This window comes from Magallana gigas, chromosome 3 (assembly GCF_963853765.1).
Source record: "Magallana gigas chromosome 3, xbMagGiga1.1, whole genome shotgun sequence".
Classification (NCBI taxonomy): domain Eukaryota; kingdom Metazoa; phylum Mollusca; class Bivalvia; order Ostreida; family Ostreidae; genus Magallana; species Magallana gigas.
In genome coordinates, this window is record NC_088855.1 from 46,883,227 (window position 1) to 46,901,335 (window position 18,109).

Below are 18,109 nucleotides of genomic sequence, written 5' to 3' on the forward strand. Positions count from 1 at the left end.
AATATTTCCATGCTTTTGAAGTCTGTGGTGGCATATTGCTATAAAAAATGACGTAATATAAATGTTTCTCTGACTAGCAAAGGTTAATATGAGGTATAACTCAGGTCTTCAAATTTGTATACCTGGCAATCAAAGCTATCAATTATATAAACTGTAAAAACTAATTGAAACAAATCAATCATATTTGCGTATAACGAGACCAAATCCAATGCGAGTACTAAAATATTCGTTTTACTAGAAGACTATATTGCATTCCACAGAATCCATACTACTTTCAGCGATAAGGCTTTGGTCGTAGGTTAATTATAGTGCGCACCCCCAAAAAAGTAATAATAAAAAACGAAAATAAAAAATGTACTGTATAGACTTTATTTCTCATTTAGTGGACTTAAATGTATACTCTGTTAATTTAAAAATATTCTAATATATTATGTTCCGCATGAATGAGATGGCTTCCGCCAATACGTGATACTTTACACAAATCACAGGAATTTAAAGTAGCATTGTTTAGAAGTAAGAAGAGTTCTCCGGAAGTCACCTCTTCGCATTGCCGACGTAAATACACCGTTGACGTTTACAAATCATTTTCTGATCGTTATTTGGAAAGAAGTCGCACATCCGGCAAAACACATCCGCCAATAGACTAGAAAGAGGAATGCTTTGAGTTTTTGAAGGTATTCCAGAGTCTTTGTCTGCAAAAGAATAAGATACGAATTTTACTTAGATTTACAGCAAGGATCAAAGGGGATTGTTTTTAAAACTATCGTTGTATTAATTTCTGACCATCAACAAAATTTTGATTTCCAAACGTTAATTTACATTGTAATTGAACAAATATTTTTTTTATGGAAATAAGTACATAATAGGATTGGACATCAGGCTATGCCTATATTAGTCCTCTCCCCAAGGATCAAAGTGAGAACTGATATTTCAATTACATTTGAATTATATAATATGTATAGAATATCAAGTATAATAAATTCATGATATAATATGAAACATGTCATTGCAGCATTTAATAAGTTGAAATTCCTGTAGGATTAAGAACAGAGAAAGAAAAATAAGAAACATATAAATGGAAAAAAATAACAAAAATAGAGGTCATATTTCCAATCGTTGTTTATTATAATTAAATTGCTGCATGTGTTACATTTAAAGTTTAAAATCAAATATTTCTAAACTTATCTCTAGTAGATACGTTTAGAAATCTATGATTAGATTAGAATTAAATAATGAAAAATGTAAACTATAAGCTTTACCAAACAAAACTTCTTCTTTTATAGGTAAGACTTCATCCCAAACGGTAATTTCATCTTTCTGTTCGTAACACACTGAAATAGTTACACACAACATAAAGGCCACACTAACAGTAACCATGACATCTGTAGACATCCCCATCTGTTATAACGACTGTGTGGTCAACACTTTAATGTTACTTTGCGAAAGAATTACAATACACGGATCACTTACGTTTGGTGTGCATCTGAGTTATAGAATGTGAAGTTGACACTTAGGAGTGGTCGACCTATTTCGTAAATAATGACGTCAGCATCTCAAGAATTCTTAAAGAAACATCCGTGCTAAGTGTTAAACAGAAAAAAACAACCCACACACACAATAAACACAAAAAAAACAACAAACAAACAAACTCAGGTTACACAATGTCCAGTTCTTCTAGTTCCTCTTAATTTGATAGTAATAACACCAGTATTGTTAATTGAATTCATATCTTAAACAAGAATTGCTTTTAATGTTTTAATGTTGAATATTTGAAATGACAATTCAGACTTCTGAAGATTCTAACTTTAGAACAATACTGAAAGTAATTATGCAGGGAATTATAGCTAAAAGAGAATAATCCCAGATGTTCGGGAACATATCCGGTTATACAAAAGAAGCCAAAAACCTCCTCCGTAGTTTTGGTTTAAACTGAACAAAAACTGAAGAGGACGTTTTTGACTGCAATTTTAATCCATTTTTAAGGTGACCGTAATTAAGGAAGATTAACCTGTACATGTTTTGTAAAACTATCACGTCAAGAGCACTTACAGGAATATGGCGTAAGTCGAAGATGGAAATTTTTAAATAAAACTCGAAAAATATTTTGTTTTCAAAATAAAGTCATTATCATTAACATGAACATTTCTAACATTCGTGTGAAAATTTTCACGTAACAAAAAGGTGAGAATTTTTGTGTGAGAGTGCATTTTGGCTTGACGTCAGACAGTAAGGGATGTCAGCATTCTTCGGGTTATGTTGGCATTGGAGAGGTTGAGATTTCAAACGTGTACGAGTACGTGCACGTGAACTACGGGAAATCACCTAAATTCTTTGCGTATTACGTCATCAGTTTTTGTGACGACATGGTTTCTACACGTTCTCTAAACTTGTAGAGTGTCGTCTACACGTAAGTACAAACGTGTAGCTTTATACAACAAATAAAATCTTATTGATGAGTAAATGTATTCTTGTGATACAATATATAGATTTTTAAACTTCATTTGCATGAAAATTGATAGGAAATTTACCATTTATTTGGAATTAACTAAATAAATTCATGTCACAAAACTGCGTCGATTTACGTACACATTTATATCCTACAAGTTAAGAAATCTCAACTGATAAATTACAAAAACGTGTACGTGTACATGTAGTTTTAACACACGTACGCGTACCCGTACACGTTTTAAATCTCAACCTCTCTACTAGTGTCACAAAAACGACTTCAGCAAGTGAACCTGAAATAGCCCAAGTTTCATGCTTATGCCGTATGATGTTTGCAATAAAGACAATGATAAGCGCTCTATGCAAAATTTTAAGAACATAGCACTTGAAATACATCCGTATTTATAAAGTTTGATACTAAATGGAAACATGAAAACTGTTTGATCCACCCCTCATCCAAAATGTGTTGATTTTTTTTAATTCAGAATCATCGAGGTTTCTTAAAATCAAATATGAGTTACATCATAGAGGAGATTATTATGATATTACGGTACACGGCCTAAATAGTTCTGAACAATTTTGCCCGACAAATGCATCGTACATGTATTCAGTAATTCGATATTGGATTTTATAGAATTACTTTATGAGTCATGCATTATCGTTAAGAGGGATCAGACATATAGAGAATTTTATTATCAAACTAAAGTTAATTATTTTTCAAATAATTCAATTGCTTCAAAGATTGAGAATTTAAATAAAATCTAATCTTAATTCAAAATAAACATACAATATTAATATTTCTATTGGAGCGAGCACACAGATATATAAATGAACAAAAAGTTGTGTCTCTTTTAAGGGGGTCATCGACCCTTAATTTGGAAAGTAAACAAAATCTTTGCTGTCCGATTTTCCCCAAGGATGAATCCACTAACTGAATTATGCAGTATCTATTGACTTAACGTTTTACATAGCATTGAGCAAAAGGTAGTGATTAAAGAAGCACAGCCATTGATACGATGAGCTGTAATTATCAGTCGTAGAGTCGTCAATATTGCGTATGGAATGTTAATTCTCTTTGGTTACCTCAGCATGCACTAGGATCCCCTCTGATACCTGAACAAAATCCTAGTACGTCCGGAGAGACAGTTAGCTTTACAGCTTTTAATCAGTAGTGAGTTAATAATTTATTAATATTGTGGTTTTTAGTACATATGTTCAGTTAACCTGAAAATACTTATCATGTCCATAAGGCCTTTCACTTTCACTATTGAACGGAGCGAAGTTTATGAGTAGCATTAGATGAGATGATAATATTATTGCTATCCTAGCTGAACTTTAACATCGCCGTCTTTTATGTGCAATTGATTTGTTACAACCATTTTAACAAAGCCTTGGACTTTCAATAGGATGTTACCTTCTATTTTTTGCGTCAAAACAAGTTAAAATGACGCTGATTTCAAGCGAAATATACACCGATTGCGTAGTCTTATCTCAAAAGCCAGCCAAACCTTGTTGATTTCAAAGAGCCAGGGCTGAGTGGCCAGCAATGAAATAGACATGTCTTAGTCACATCGCCAATTGACACAACCAACCAAAGTCCAAGCTCTTGTTAAAATGGTTCTAATTTGAAGTCCATCTTTGGAACACTAGACCAGATTTACCTCTAAAATCTCGACTGTAACAATGTTCTTGTTTACTACTAGTATGTGTTATATAGCATGACGATACTTTAGAGAGAAGAAAATTGTATCCGTCGAAGATAGCTAAGTCAGAAGTGAAATGAATCAATATTAATATAAGTCGGACAGAATCTAACTTGTTTTGAATCGACCATCAAAAAGCTCTTGTCACCATATCAATTATTGACATAAAAAGAATGATAAACTATTCCTATTTATCATCATTTGCCCATTTGCAAAGATTACTTATTACAATTTGCTCTCAATTTGTCAAAATTCGAAACTTCGTTCCATTCTGAGTGTGAATGAGAGTTGCTTTGAGCTCGGTAGTCCCCTATCGATTGATTGGTAGCTTGTCTTGGTATTGTTGTTGAACGTTTAAGGTTATATACGCAACTAGATCTCGTTATTGAAACCGATGCCGTGGAATTTAATCATGGGTCGGTCATATAGCCTAACAGTAATGAGTCTTTATCATGATAGTACGTCCTGTAATACAGTATGTATATTCAGATTTTGCTGAAGGCATAACTAAAACTCAAATACGCCGTCTTTTCGATGCAGGCCAACCGCTTTCCATATAGATATATACTAAATCGAGGCACAACCGATGCAGTGTATCTGAATCTCCAGTGTTATACACACTGTTACTTTTCAGTTTTATGTCGATTTTTTAAAAATCGTCGACTCATCAAACCTGTCTTATCACAATTGAATGTTGTTACATATGTGCATTTATAAAGCTTCATGAGAAATTTTGGTTAGCTGGCCTTGAGATGAATCAAGATGATCTAAACGAAATCATTATTTACTACAAAATAGTTTAACTGTTTTGGTATTTTTCAAAATTTATTTAATCCTGAATATCATTTTTTGCCATATATACTTGGCATTTTGAATAAAGATAATTCAACTAAAATCATTTATCATCTCGTGTTATGCAATTCATTTGTTTTTTGTTTTGTTTTGGTGTTGTTTTTTTTGGGGGGGGGGGGGTGTAACTCTCCAATGCATGCCATGTATTATATGTATTATTGTTCAATGGATTCTTCTCAACACTGTAATTTATGCAGTTAAGAGAATAAAGAAATTGTCATTGTCATTGCATAGAGAACAAGTGCAAATGACAGTTATGATAAATTTTCTAGTGATACATGTACTAAATGAAATATGCTTAACAACGGTTCAAGCATTCTAACTATTTAATAACAACTGTTAAAATGTATAAAAATATGATACGTGCATATGACAATTAATAACAAAAATTACCGACAGCCCGTCATTAGAGCGGCATGATCTCGTGGCAACTTTGATTATCATTTAATTAATTATCTATATCTATTAATTACGACATAAATCTAGTTAATGGCGCTGCCTAACAGAATGCCGGAATCAATCACCGATACGCCGTCTCTTCTATTGCTGAATGTGGTTTATTGCTTCGGAGCCTTTTCCCGTTTTCTTGCCTATGGATTGGTTGCATGGATTCATCCGGGTTATCATCTTCGATGACGTACCTCTGACGTCGTTCTTTAATTTCGCGCACTTTATGTTTCCATTGTGAAACTCCAAGAAGGCTCAAGAACAAGAAATAAGACATTGTGCATAACAATACAACAACACTGTCGCGTCTGACGTAGGGAATTGTAGACAGAATCACACATTTTGAATACTGCATTGTGGGATAGATAATTGTCCCTGAGGTTTTCCTTTCGTAGGCGTTGATGCATATCGTATAGCTGGTGTCAACTTCCAAACGATGAAACACATAGGTGTTGACCCAAGGGGGAAGCATATCAGAAATAAATTTCCCATTTTTATAGAAACACTCGACTATTGAGCCGTCAAAAGTATCATTTCTGATGGAAGGGTCGAGGATGAATTTCCAAGAAATAGCTATGCTGGTGGTTGAGCTATTTTTCCACACAACTTGAAGTTTCTGGTGCTCAGGAATTCTTGTTGTTGGAATAGTCACAAACGTAATATTTGTTTCATTAGCGAAGTTCACTTCTAGAAACGGGGCGCCATTTTGAACAACGCCCGATCCAGTGATGATGTTATTAGCAGACGATGCAAATACAATACAGAGCCAAATTAACATGTCAATTTCAAATTCAAATGTTTTTCGAGAAATCATTTTTTCAGGAACACTTCATCTGAAAAAGATATCGAAATTCATGTATTATGAAAGTGTGCGTGTCCACAAGGAAAAACAGCTATTTCTCCTAAAACTCGTTTTCCATTACATGATTACCATTTATACAATTATCAATTACGTGGTGTGAATGGAGAGTGTCGCTTCAAACCTTAATAGCAGTCAAGTTATATTATATTGGCATTAACTCCATGTCCGTGACGCACAGATTCCGTACAGTATGGTTCCCTTGAAACTGTTACAGCACTCTTTGCTCAGACCACTTGATTTTCCTTGTCAGAAATGATTGCATTACAGTGTATTGATACATCGCTGGTGTTACCCCACAACTGCGTTTGCTGTGTTGATATATGCTTTGCGTTACATCAGGGTATACAGCAATGCATTTAGTAAAATAATGGTATATTGTTATTGATATAAATGTCATTCTATAAATTGGAAAACGAATTGAGTAGCCCCCCCCCCCCCCCCCACACACACACACACACGTACTATAGGCTGATATTGACGGAGTTGTTTTGTATACATGTGTTTAACAATTAATAAGTCAAATTGACATTTGGTTCTTAAAATACCGCAAAATGAATTAACAATATAAAGAAAGAGGTTTTTTTAAGCAATTAAAGTAAGATTATCATAATTTTTTTATACACGTATTACTAGTATATCTATTTATTTATTCATCTACTTGTATCTTTTAAAAAATAGTTTTTATCTTAAATCTTTCACATTCCTTGAAATTGTGACAATTAAAAATGCTCTTGCACATCATTAAACCGTTTGTCAAAGTAAGAGTCCTTCTAAGTCTGCTCTGAGGTATATTGGTTTTTGTTGCTATAAATAAAAAGTTCTATACAACCTGACTAAAGCAATCGAAGTTTAATGACTATTTGCTATTTCTGTTTGGAAACTATCTAATAAGTAATCCAGGAATAAGTCTTTTGTGACGTCATGTCAGTTAAAAGTCTAAAAATAAGCAGAGCATCGCTAAAATTAATATACTTCAATCTTATTCGCATTATAAGCGCGTTTACTTTACCAAAATAAAACCCAAATTGTTCTGATAAACTTATATGCAAAAGACAATTCAAATATGCACTTTTACTGAAAATATTCGCCATCTCACCGCTTCTGACAAAAGTTTCTTTCGCGTTGAACCTACTATATCCAACTAAATAACTCAATGTTCAAAGAAGTAACCCTCATCCTTGAATGCAGGATTTCAGCTTAAGTATCAGTAATTCAGTGTTATTCTCATCAGAAAACACGTTCAGATTACTTAACAACAGACTTGTTTAAAAGCATATATGCAATAAACAATTCAAACACACTCTAAACTGAAAATATTCACCATCAAGCTGTTTTTAACAGCAAAATGAAATTTTTAATCTTTGAGTTTGTAACTTACTGCTAATTAATTAAATGTTCAAAGAAACAACCTTGAAATGTATGAATATTTGTTTGGCATCGTCTAGAGCGTTTTTGCTAATTGGAAACATGGAAACCACATTAAATGGAATTAGTTTCCAGCATGTTTTTAAGCAGGCGGTTTTTTAACAAGTATACGAGAAAGAATTTTTCTAGTTTTACGGGTAAGAAACTCCAAAAAAATAAAAAATACATCGAAGAATTTTTCAAATTATTGATTGATTTCACTGATGCATTTATAATGCAATTATCAAGGGGTAGTCAATAATTTATATATTGGTTGTATCTCTTGCAAAAATTACAAAGGGAGCAATGATTAATACACTCAGCAGATATACAAGATTAATGATGTCAACTTTGTAACTTCTACATTGGAAGAAAGGATAAAAAATGATCAATATTAGTAATACCGAGTAGAGATCGATAGCCTTAAAGAGCTCCCAACTGCTTTGTACTGGTATTGAAAAATTCGATTTGAGCCCCTTTTACAAGACTGGGATGTACCTATTAAATACAAGTATTTAAAGTAACTTTACCACTGAATAATTGATTCATTGAAGACAAGGTGCATAAAAAATTAATTTCTAAAACTCAGGAAAGGTATTTTTGTCGTGTTTCATTAATACGGGAATCGCGGCTCTTAGAGCCAAGAGTCAATGGTGAATAACATGTAAGCCAAATTACAGCAAAAGATACCTGTGATTTCAGGTATCGTTTTTATGTGACGTCATCCTCATCTTTATAGATATCGAAGCTCAAAACACGCTCCCTCTATTAAATCGTTTTGAAAAGGCGAGAGCTCTTCTTAAGAAGCCAGAAACCAGATCGATTTCCGCACTGCAAAACGGCATCAATCTTTTTAATGAATTAAAGATTTGTCGTCACGTAAAAATTTGATATCTTGAGATGATGCGCTTCCATCTCAGAATGGGCCGCGCACGAGTAGGCCGGGCTTTCAGCGTCCTACCGCGGGGATTCCGTGCTAAAAGAGAATAAAACAGCATAAAGATTCTTATCAATCGAAATGTTGATCCCCACAAAGTAAATAATTCACTTTATTCCTGTTATCAGCATTAGGGATTTGGCCGGTGGTTTGATAAATTCAGGGATTGATTTATAATCATTGCAGAAAAGTTTGCAAAGCACGGAAGAACGATTAAGAGCTATATACAGAATGATATTTCCGAAGACACGGTGAGTGCCCGGATCAGAGTACATGACGGGCCGTGAATTAATAACGCGGGCTCCATAATATATCATGTACACGTACATAACTATGTACATGTAATTGTCAGTCTACAGTTATCAATGACTCAATGTATCATATTCAACTCATGTCAAATAGCAATGATCTCTCTCTCTCTCTCTCTCTCTCTCTCTCTCTCCACACTAGTTCATTCAAAAGTGTTGGTATTTTAGGAGAATGTTCGTTTTATTGTAAGAATATAAAATAGCTTATTTTTGACGGAACGACCACATGTTTAATCATTTACATTGTATCTAGATTGCCGGAATAGCAATCCGATTCCATGTTACCGACTGAGTATTCCCCGAAGCTCATTTAATCAAGAAGACGAACCAATTTGTCCAATGTATTGTATCTGATGGAGGACACACAAACATTAATTCTGTAAAATATAAAGCGGAATAAAAGACAGGTTGGGCACAATATTATAACGAGCATCACAATCAATACCTCCGTATACCACGCTGTATATGGACGGGGGAGGTAAATGGTTCAGCTTTTCTACATTATTACAATTGATTATTAGGGTTTTTCACGCGTTAAAACAATTGAAATAGAGATATAAACTTGCAAATGACTATTTTCTATGACTTATTACAGTCATCAAAGAAAGATCTTTTAAAAGATGCAAATTATGTTATACACTTGTACATAATAAACGTCACGTCAGGTCTACTTGATGTACCACCCTTCTTGCTCTGCTTCACATCAGTACCGACGAAAATTCCATCCAAATTAGGAAATTGTTATCTTTTGTACAATCAATAGCCAGTTGGTTGGTCTTTCCACCCAACTCTAGCTGAACCGGAAATTCAACCCTCCTTCAAAACACGAAAACTTTATTGGATTTACTCAATCTATGGAGACGGATATTCCTCCCTCGACCCCTCACTCTTGACACATTAGCCCCTTTTATAAAAGAGAAAAATAACCCTATTTCCGCTACAAACGAGGACCCGGATTGGATCGGTTCACACAGATTCGTTCGATTCAGATACTAGTAGACACCGGATATTGAATGAATGCTATCAAATGTACATAAAACCGACACCATGATGAAAACGCAAGTCTTTGATGGCGAAGGACAAATACCCACCACTGCTGGGATCCAGCATGGCTAGCCTGGCCATTGAAATTGGTTCCCGACATTTGCCTATATTTCGGTTAATGAATATTTCTGAAAGTGGGGAGGCATTCGATGTCAAAGTCCACAGAGGGATTCCGTTACACAAAACATCATTCATTCGGTAGCTATAGATCTCCGATTATTACAGCGAATGAAATACTTTGGTTTCAGACATTACTTGTATTAGGTCGATGGTTGCATGGCACGGATTGCCATCAGGTGCAATAAACCCGAAACTCACATCTTCAAATTATCTCGTCTACAATGTTTCATTCCAACCAAGCCCTAGTAAGAAATGGTTTCCCTTGCTGTCATGTTAGACAATGCAGTTTACCACTGGTCAAAAATCAGCCGTGAATTAAAGGGCACTTAGTATCAATGTATTCATTATTTTTTAAAAAATTTATATTATTTTGTTTCCCACAGTCTGATTTTCGGGTACCTTAATTCACAGTTTACAGTTCTTTGTCTTTTGGGATTTCTTGTGTTTCTTGTTGTGAAGAATTAATTATGCAAATACAACTGCGGTCGGAATTAAATTATTATATTAATGTCCACTATCATGGTTTTCCTGAAAACGAGTCTATTACAATGACGGCAGTGACGTCACGCTGGTCAGACTTACAAACCTATCACAACACAAAGTGGTCCTATTGCAAGAAATATAATTAACTGTCGTTATGGGTATTCTTATCATTGAATGTTACTTTTTACAGTTAAGATTAAACAAAAAGTCATTCTTTGTTATAAATCAGATTAAAAAGTCATTCTTTGTTATAAATCTGATTTTTATGATTTTAAATAGGGATACGGTTGTTTTTATCACTTGACTGGAATTACAATAAATTTGCACTGTAATGATATTTGCATGTTAATTTTTCCTTTGAAAATCATTCATCAAAACAAAGATTCCTTTGAGCAATCAATACTGATCATTTCCCATGTTCATTTGGCTCTCTAGCTATTGACTCTAAGTCCGAGCCAAATTTCTCTAATTGTGTCCGATATATTTACTGTTTGTTCGTCATTTTGTCTTTATATTAATCCTTTTTGTGATAACATTATCGAAAGGTGTTATGATTCAAATAAATGCAGAAATTACCCCGACATCATAGTTGTTCTATCCCTTTTAATGCATTCCAAAATAACCCGCCCATAGAATCTTACGTTCTGATAAAGCCGATAAGGAAATGAAGAATCTGATGTTGGGGCTTACTCACAGACCGAACACAAGGAAAAGACACCTGTCATTATACCTGTGTTTATTCTCTTCTTCAATGTTTAGGTTTGTGATATAACAATCTATGTAAAATTTATTACATCTTTTCATCATAACAAACCCAACCCTCATAACACGGCTAAAGAACCGAAACAGCTGGTGTATTTCTATCTGCACCTTGTTAAACTTGCATACTTGAACGTTAAGGTACTCGAGCAAACAACGACCAAGAAAAAATGAAATCGGAAACTTGGGGTGTTTACATGTACATGCATTAATCTGAAAATGGGTTCTGTGATAGTCTGAATTCTGAGGGACGTTATTGATTAGCTTAATGAATAAAAGGTGAAAGAATATGAACGCCAAACAAATTCAACCCTGTTTCAACTACCATTGAGAGATATCATGTGTTTTCATTGCAAAGAGTTTTGTTTATTCTAGGCTTTTTCTTCTTTGTAGAATGCAAAATATGTTAAACAGATAAAACTGTTGGATGGTCAATAACCGCTTACAGAGACACAACTTCTACAAAATTAAACAAACAATACCCATAGGTAAGAAACCTCTAAGTTCTTACATGAATTTATAATAATTTTCGCTTATGTCTCTGCATAGCAAGTCTCCATAAAGACCTTTAAAATTAAATTTATCTGAATGGCAGCTATAATTGATACTATCGAAAGCTTTTATTGATTTTGGGTTTTTTTTATTTTCTAATGGTTCTTTGGAATTTTTGTGGAACCTTTAGCTATGCTCTAATACCTAAATCATTTTTAATTCTCCAAGCTTTGCACATTTATAACAAAAAAATTGTTGTAGTTAGGCTGACTTTCCAAACATAAATGTACACTGCAAATAACTTTATATAATTTTATCCCAGCATATAAAGTTTACCTTTTTTAAGGCTATTATAACCATAAATAAAGAGTAATGATTTATCTTGACTGGGGTATCTCACACACGAGCCGCTAAATATCCGTTTACCCCGTGTAGTTCTAAAATCGATGCTCTTCTTATCGCTTAGTTTTACATCGTTATTCATAACTATACACTAGAGACCTTCAAACAATTTTATGATAATGCAATTAAAACCACAATAAATATAATGAAATGATTTCATTATCATTGTGTTTTATGTTACAATTCTATATTCTTAGGACAATTAGTGGATTGAGTACAATTCAAGTTGATGTGTAAAAATCTTTTACTAAGCAGATAAAAATTTCCTGCACTTAAAATCAATATAATGATCAATACTTGGTGCAGTTTCATCTCTGATAATTATGACATTATCTTTGTGTAAGCTACGCGTGACTTGCGTCCTGATATACTGTCCTGAGTAGACTTTGTTCACCTTCATAACATTTGTAACGACAAGGAAACCAAGGCTGAGGTATCGAGTCAGATTTTCACGACCTTTGTGGAACGAAATGTGAAAGTTATTACATGCATAGGAAACTGGCAATCTTTTACTGCCGAGCTGAAAGCTAACAGGATGTTTTCATCATTTGTAGCCAGCAAACGCAGCAAATTATTATCTTCGGATGTTTTTGTAGTTGGAATTCTACGCAAGAATGTTCAGAGTGGTTGCAATGATCCCACTTGCTTCGGAATTCAAAATCTAATATACATCTATGAAAGCATGATGACAGACCATTGAAAGCCCGCTGGAAGCAAATTTAAGAAACTCTTAACGCTCGAACCAATCAGTTTTTGATATTTCACATTAAAAGAAAAAAATGCAAATATGAAGACATGATATGCTATATAACAGGAACTCCATAATATACAAATTTTATACCACTCTCACGGTTAATAAGAAAATTTCACATATTGCAATTAAATTTGCTGAAGACATAAAGGCGAGCAACAAAGTTTGACGTATTATAAACTCACCTGTTTCAGGTAAACACACCCTCAGACCATCGCCAGCATCTGCTTCCGACCGCAAACAGGAGGAGACTTGTAGTCACAATCGTGTCATTAACCAAGTAACAAAGTGCACATTACTACATCGTTAAGTTGTTTATGTTTATCTCAATAATAAACCGAAAAACATCACAAAACGACGTGGATGCATTATTTATAGTCCTATTGATCCTTGGTGGAGTTTTCCCTTCACACGTTTGTAATTTTCAATCGATTGTCACTTCCCAATGGATTCTGGATTGACGAAAAATTTAACTCAACTCAAACCGGAAGTACAAATAGTCCGTGAACAGCAGTAGAAGCACTGAGATGAATGGCAACTTTAACCAAATATTAGAGAAGAGCTTTTCGGTAGATTTTATCGCAAGGTTCTTATTCACTTACCAACAGCTGTAGATCAACATATTCCGCAACCTTTTATATAAGATCGTTAATATGTTTCTGCATCAGCGTGGTTTTGTGGCCAACTTGTAGAGTTAAAATGGGTTATCATCGCTTTGGCCTAAAAATCCAATAATGGTACAACGAACAGTTTATGGTATTTATGCCTGCTGAAAATAGTCTGGGTCGCCAACTGTTATCAGCGAATTGATTGTCCAGAGAGATATCGAATTGTGGATAAACAATCAATCAAGGCTGGGAAGTAGAGTGCTGAACTTGACATCTCTTTCTAAATTTTCATTGCTTTTTATATCATGTTATAAAAGAGTATTTAGAGATCTTTCATTTTTATCAAGAAGGATACAGGGATTTACGTGGATATTGTGGCTAGATCAAACAAACCTTGATATTATTTGACCACAGATACTGGGTATTTCGCTTTTCTAGAGAATCTGATGTTTCACGGACTGATTGATTTGTGATGATTAAACGTGAACCAATATTGGAAAAGAATAACGTCATCTTCACTGATCTGTAAATGTATCACGAGTGAGCACGAACAATTTTTCTCGATACACACTCACTGAACAAAAATCAAATTATATATGTCGAATGATTGATGCTGAAAACGATATTAAGAACGAATCCGAAATTTCATAATGCAGAATAAGTTATTTTAGTCCTGTCAAGCATTACGGATAAGATGGTACTTTCCAATGACAGAAAAAATGCTACTAGTTCTGATTGCCGACGTTTGATTGCGTGCAAAGCTTCTATCATGAGACACAACAATTACATTAATTCAAAAAATCGCAGTGGTTCCGTCGGCTTCCTGTTGAACGCGAGCGCCGAATCATAAACAAAACGATAGAAAATAATCACATTTATTGTTTTTGTGTCTCCATGGAATTTGTATGGTTGCTGTAAAACTTGATATAAATCATGAAACCTTTCAGGTCTATCCGGAATATTACACCACTTTTTTTCTGGCATTAGAATGTACTCTACGTATCTTTTCATACAAGGTCTGTCATATTCTTGCTTGTACACGTTGGTACCGCTTCATCAGCTTCACGAGCAAAATAATACCTAAACAAAATGATAAAACGTAACGTAACGGTTTCTTCGCAGATCTCACATTTTCATCTTTTTGTATCTTAATCAAATCGATTTGGCGAGTTACTAGAAATAAAGTAGTCCATCCATAACTAAGGCAAATTTAACAATTTTGATTGACCTACACTACATCAAATACATATTTTAAAGCTATTATGAAGCTGACATAAACCAAACACGGGTGTATGTATGTAGTCAATTAAATGAACTTTTTGCACTTAAAACTTTTTAAAAGAGTTGTCTGCCCTTTAGGAAAATTAAAAAAGTCATTTTCTGTAAATTTGTTTGGTAAACTATGAATTATTTTAGTATATTCAAAGACGGGGAAAGCTTTTGCAACTTTTTACCAAGAGAAATGTGAGAAAATTACTTGTACTAAAGAAATGTATTTTTCCCATAGACTCCAATGTTAACTTCAACATATGATAAATTTATCAAAATTAATTTGTTTGAAAGATTTCAAAGGTGAATCTTTATATTTTAATAAACTCTTTAAAATCACATAAAGATTTTAGTGATCAAACTTGCATTCCATTAGATATGAGATTTGATAGTTATGAATGGAATACCTTAACAAAAATCTTAAAGGTTGACCTTTACTTTATCGACCTATACAAAGGATGTGCCTGTTAAACACAATTGATGTCTCCGAATGTAGTAAGACAAGTTGTTGTCCTTTAAAAAAGGACTACAATACGTGGACCATTTGCATGTGTTTCCAACGAAAACGTGATTTCAAGCCTTAAGATTATCAGAGATTCCACCGACTCTAGCCCTCTGCTTTTAACCACTTTTGTATGTTGTATAGACCCCTTCACGATAACTGCGGCACTGCTATCTTGCAGGGCAAAATGATATACTTTGCCGAAATTTCAGTAGGTAGATAATTAAATGACGTAAATGAAACAATTGACGTTACGTCATATTTCATCAAACTATGTTATTTTGCCCTGCAAAAGAGCAGTACCGCAGTTACCGTGAAGGGGTTAATTACGTATACATGTATGTATAGCCCTGACTTTTTATCTCAGAATTTAAAGGATTCATACTTCTAAAATAATTATGATCTATCTAGCATGTATAGTATCAGGCATTCGGTGAATTCTACTATTTGCGCACACATTACGATTCGCACTACTTTGTTACAGCTTTGTGTAAATTACAAATTTCATATTTTGATGCATTTTTCTTGAGATTTAAACTTTTATAGCGACATAATTATTCAATCATACTTAAAGCTTAAAAAAATTTAATCGGGAAGTTCTCTAGCCTCGCCTACTATAAATGTACAGTTAAGTTACATGTGTATTCGGAAAACAACAAAACATTGCAAATTATGCTATTTGATGCATAACATTAACTTATTTCATAATACTGATAGTTCATTTCACATGCCAATCATTTCTTTAAAAGGAATACTTTGTTTCTGTACTGTTTACCGACCACTTTACAATTACAGCGCCATTGAACTTATGTGTGCATATGGCACGGAATCCCGATCCCGATTCAGATAAACGTGTGCTAGCCTGGTTCCCTGAGCTTCCCATTACGCACAGGAACCAGGCTAGCACATGCGCAGGCTGAATTTTCCCCATAGCATACGGTTTAACCTCGCTTATATATTTTCTGCGTGGATCTCAGGGTCCACGCAATAATTATGATGTGTACAATAGTCAATGAACAGTAAATTGAGATTATAGTGACCAAAACTTTATTTATCTATGTAGGTCAAGTTGATGTATGTAACCCATCATTCTATCGGCCAGAAAAATGTCATATATGCTGATCGGATATATTGGATACATAGGCGAAATACATATATCTCTTTTTATAATACGATTCTTCCCTGTACTATAACCAGGCGACTGTGGTTGTATGTCTTGCAGTCTCAGTATCTTACACAAGTATGTTCATCATACAAACAAATACAGTAAAACTCGGTTATAGCGAAGTCCTAGGGACCGATGGCTTTATTTCGTTATATTCATAATTCGCTATTATTACTTATTAGGTTAGTTACTGACTCACTACGGAAATATATTGGGTTGATCAATCTCATAGATGGCGAGGCGTCTATGAGATTGATCAACCCAATATATTTCCGTAGTGAGTCAGTAACTAACCTAATAAGTGTTTTGTTTTTCCCGAAGACTATCAAGCGACATATTTTATTCACAAATAGCGATGATCTGCGCAAAGCCATGTACAAAATGCCTTACATCTCGTCCAATTTAACTCATTTCTTCAAAATTGTCAATCTCACTTTTCAATTACTCTTTAAAAATCTTTGCTCCAACCATGTTTACTTACAATGATTTGTTGCTATTCAATTTTAAATGTTTTCTCTCTTTCTCTGCAGAGATTTGAGCAAATTTCGACGCTACCATTTTGTTCTGCTCCAGACAAAACAATGTGACGTCAATATTCTAAGGGCAACTACTCTAATTTTAAAGAATTTCAAAGGGCAACTACTCCAAATACTTTAAGAACTTACGGCATGCGGTGTAAGCGAAACGTCGACTAATGACGGCCATATTGCCTAATATTATTTTTCACCGAACATATATAGAGATATAGGAAGCAATCACGTGCTATGTTTAAACCAATGAAAGTGTGGCATTTCAGTCCGAGGGAAAACAAATCTGTATAAGGAATTCTTAATAATAACTATAGCGAATTCACTATATACATGTATTCTTAGACCTGACTTTAATTTTTGCTAATTGAGGCTTAGAATAAAAATACATTACTTTGATACCTGCACGTCGAAAAAATTATATGAAAATAAATTCATTCAAACTATTATGTTAAAGGGTAGTGCAAACTTTTTTAAACTGTAAAGACATTCGTTATAAAATTGTTAAATTTCGTTATAATTCACCTCTACGGGACTCAAAATCAGTTCGCTATATCCGTAAATTTGTTATATCTGAATTCGTTATAACCGTAAAAATTTGCTAAGATTTGTTAAGAATTTTACTGGGGACTCTAAAAGACCTCGCTATATCCGAGAATTCGCTATATCCGTGTTCGTACTAAACGGGTTTTACTGTATATTTATTATTGACCTTAAACCGTTAAAAAGTTTAAGCAAATAAAGTGAAAGTTTTGGCAGCTGCAGACAGACAGAGATAGCAAAACGCCATATTCAGAACATCAGGGCATTATGCTTACTATGACCATTTAACGAAAACACTTGTTTTTTGCAGCTCTGATAACTATATGAACTAGGCTATAGAAAAATGACATAATGTTTAGCGCGTTTTTTATTTTATTTTTTTTTTGGGGGGGGGGGGGGCAGGTGGGTCCTTGTCATATAAAATGTAATGTATCTAATACATTAAATGTTTGTTGTCTCAAGGTAAAATAAAAGACAAAGAAAAAC

The 18,109-nt window shown here is 34.0% G+C and overlaps 2 long non-coding RNA genes across 2 annotated transcripts; both read right to left on the reverse strand.

Moving 5' to 3' along the window:
• Window positions 1–348: 348 nt before the first annotated feature.
• On the reverse strand, window positions 349–13,807 carry LOC105338736 (uncharacterized). The gene is made up of 3 exons (XR_901856.4): window positions 13,195–13,807; window positions 1,260–2,738; window positions 349–692 (listed from the first exon to the last, which is right to left on the reverse strand). It is a non-coding gene; the product is annotated as an uncharacterized lncRNA (long non-coding RNA).
• Window positions 5,309–8,397, reverse strand: LOC136274036 (uncharacterized). Its single transcript, XR_010712300.1, has 2 exons — window positions 6,431–8,397; window positions 5,309–6,280 (listed from the first exon to the last, which is right to left on the reverse strand). It is a non-coding gene; the product is annotated as an uncharacterized lncRNA (long non-coding RNA).
• Window positions 13,808–18,109: the final 4,302 nt, after the last annotated feature.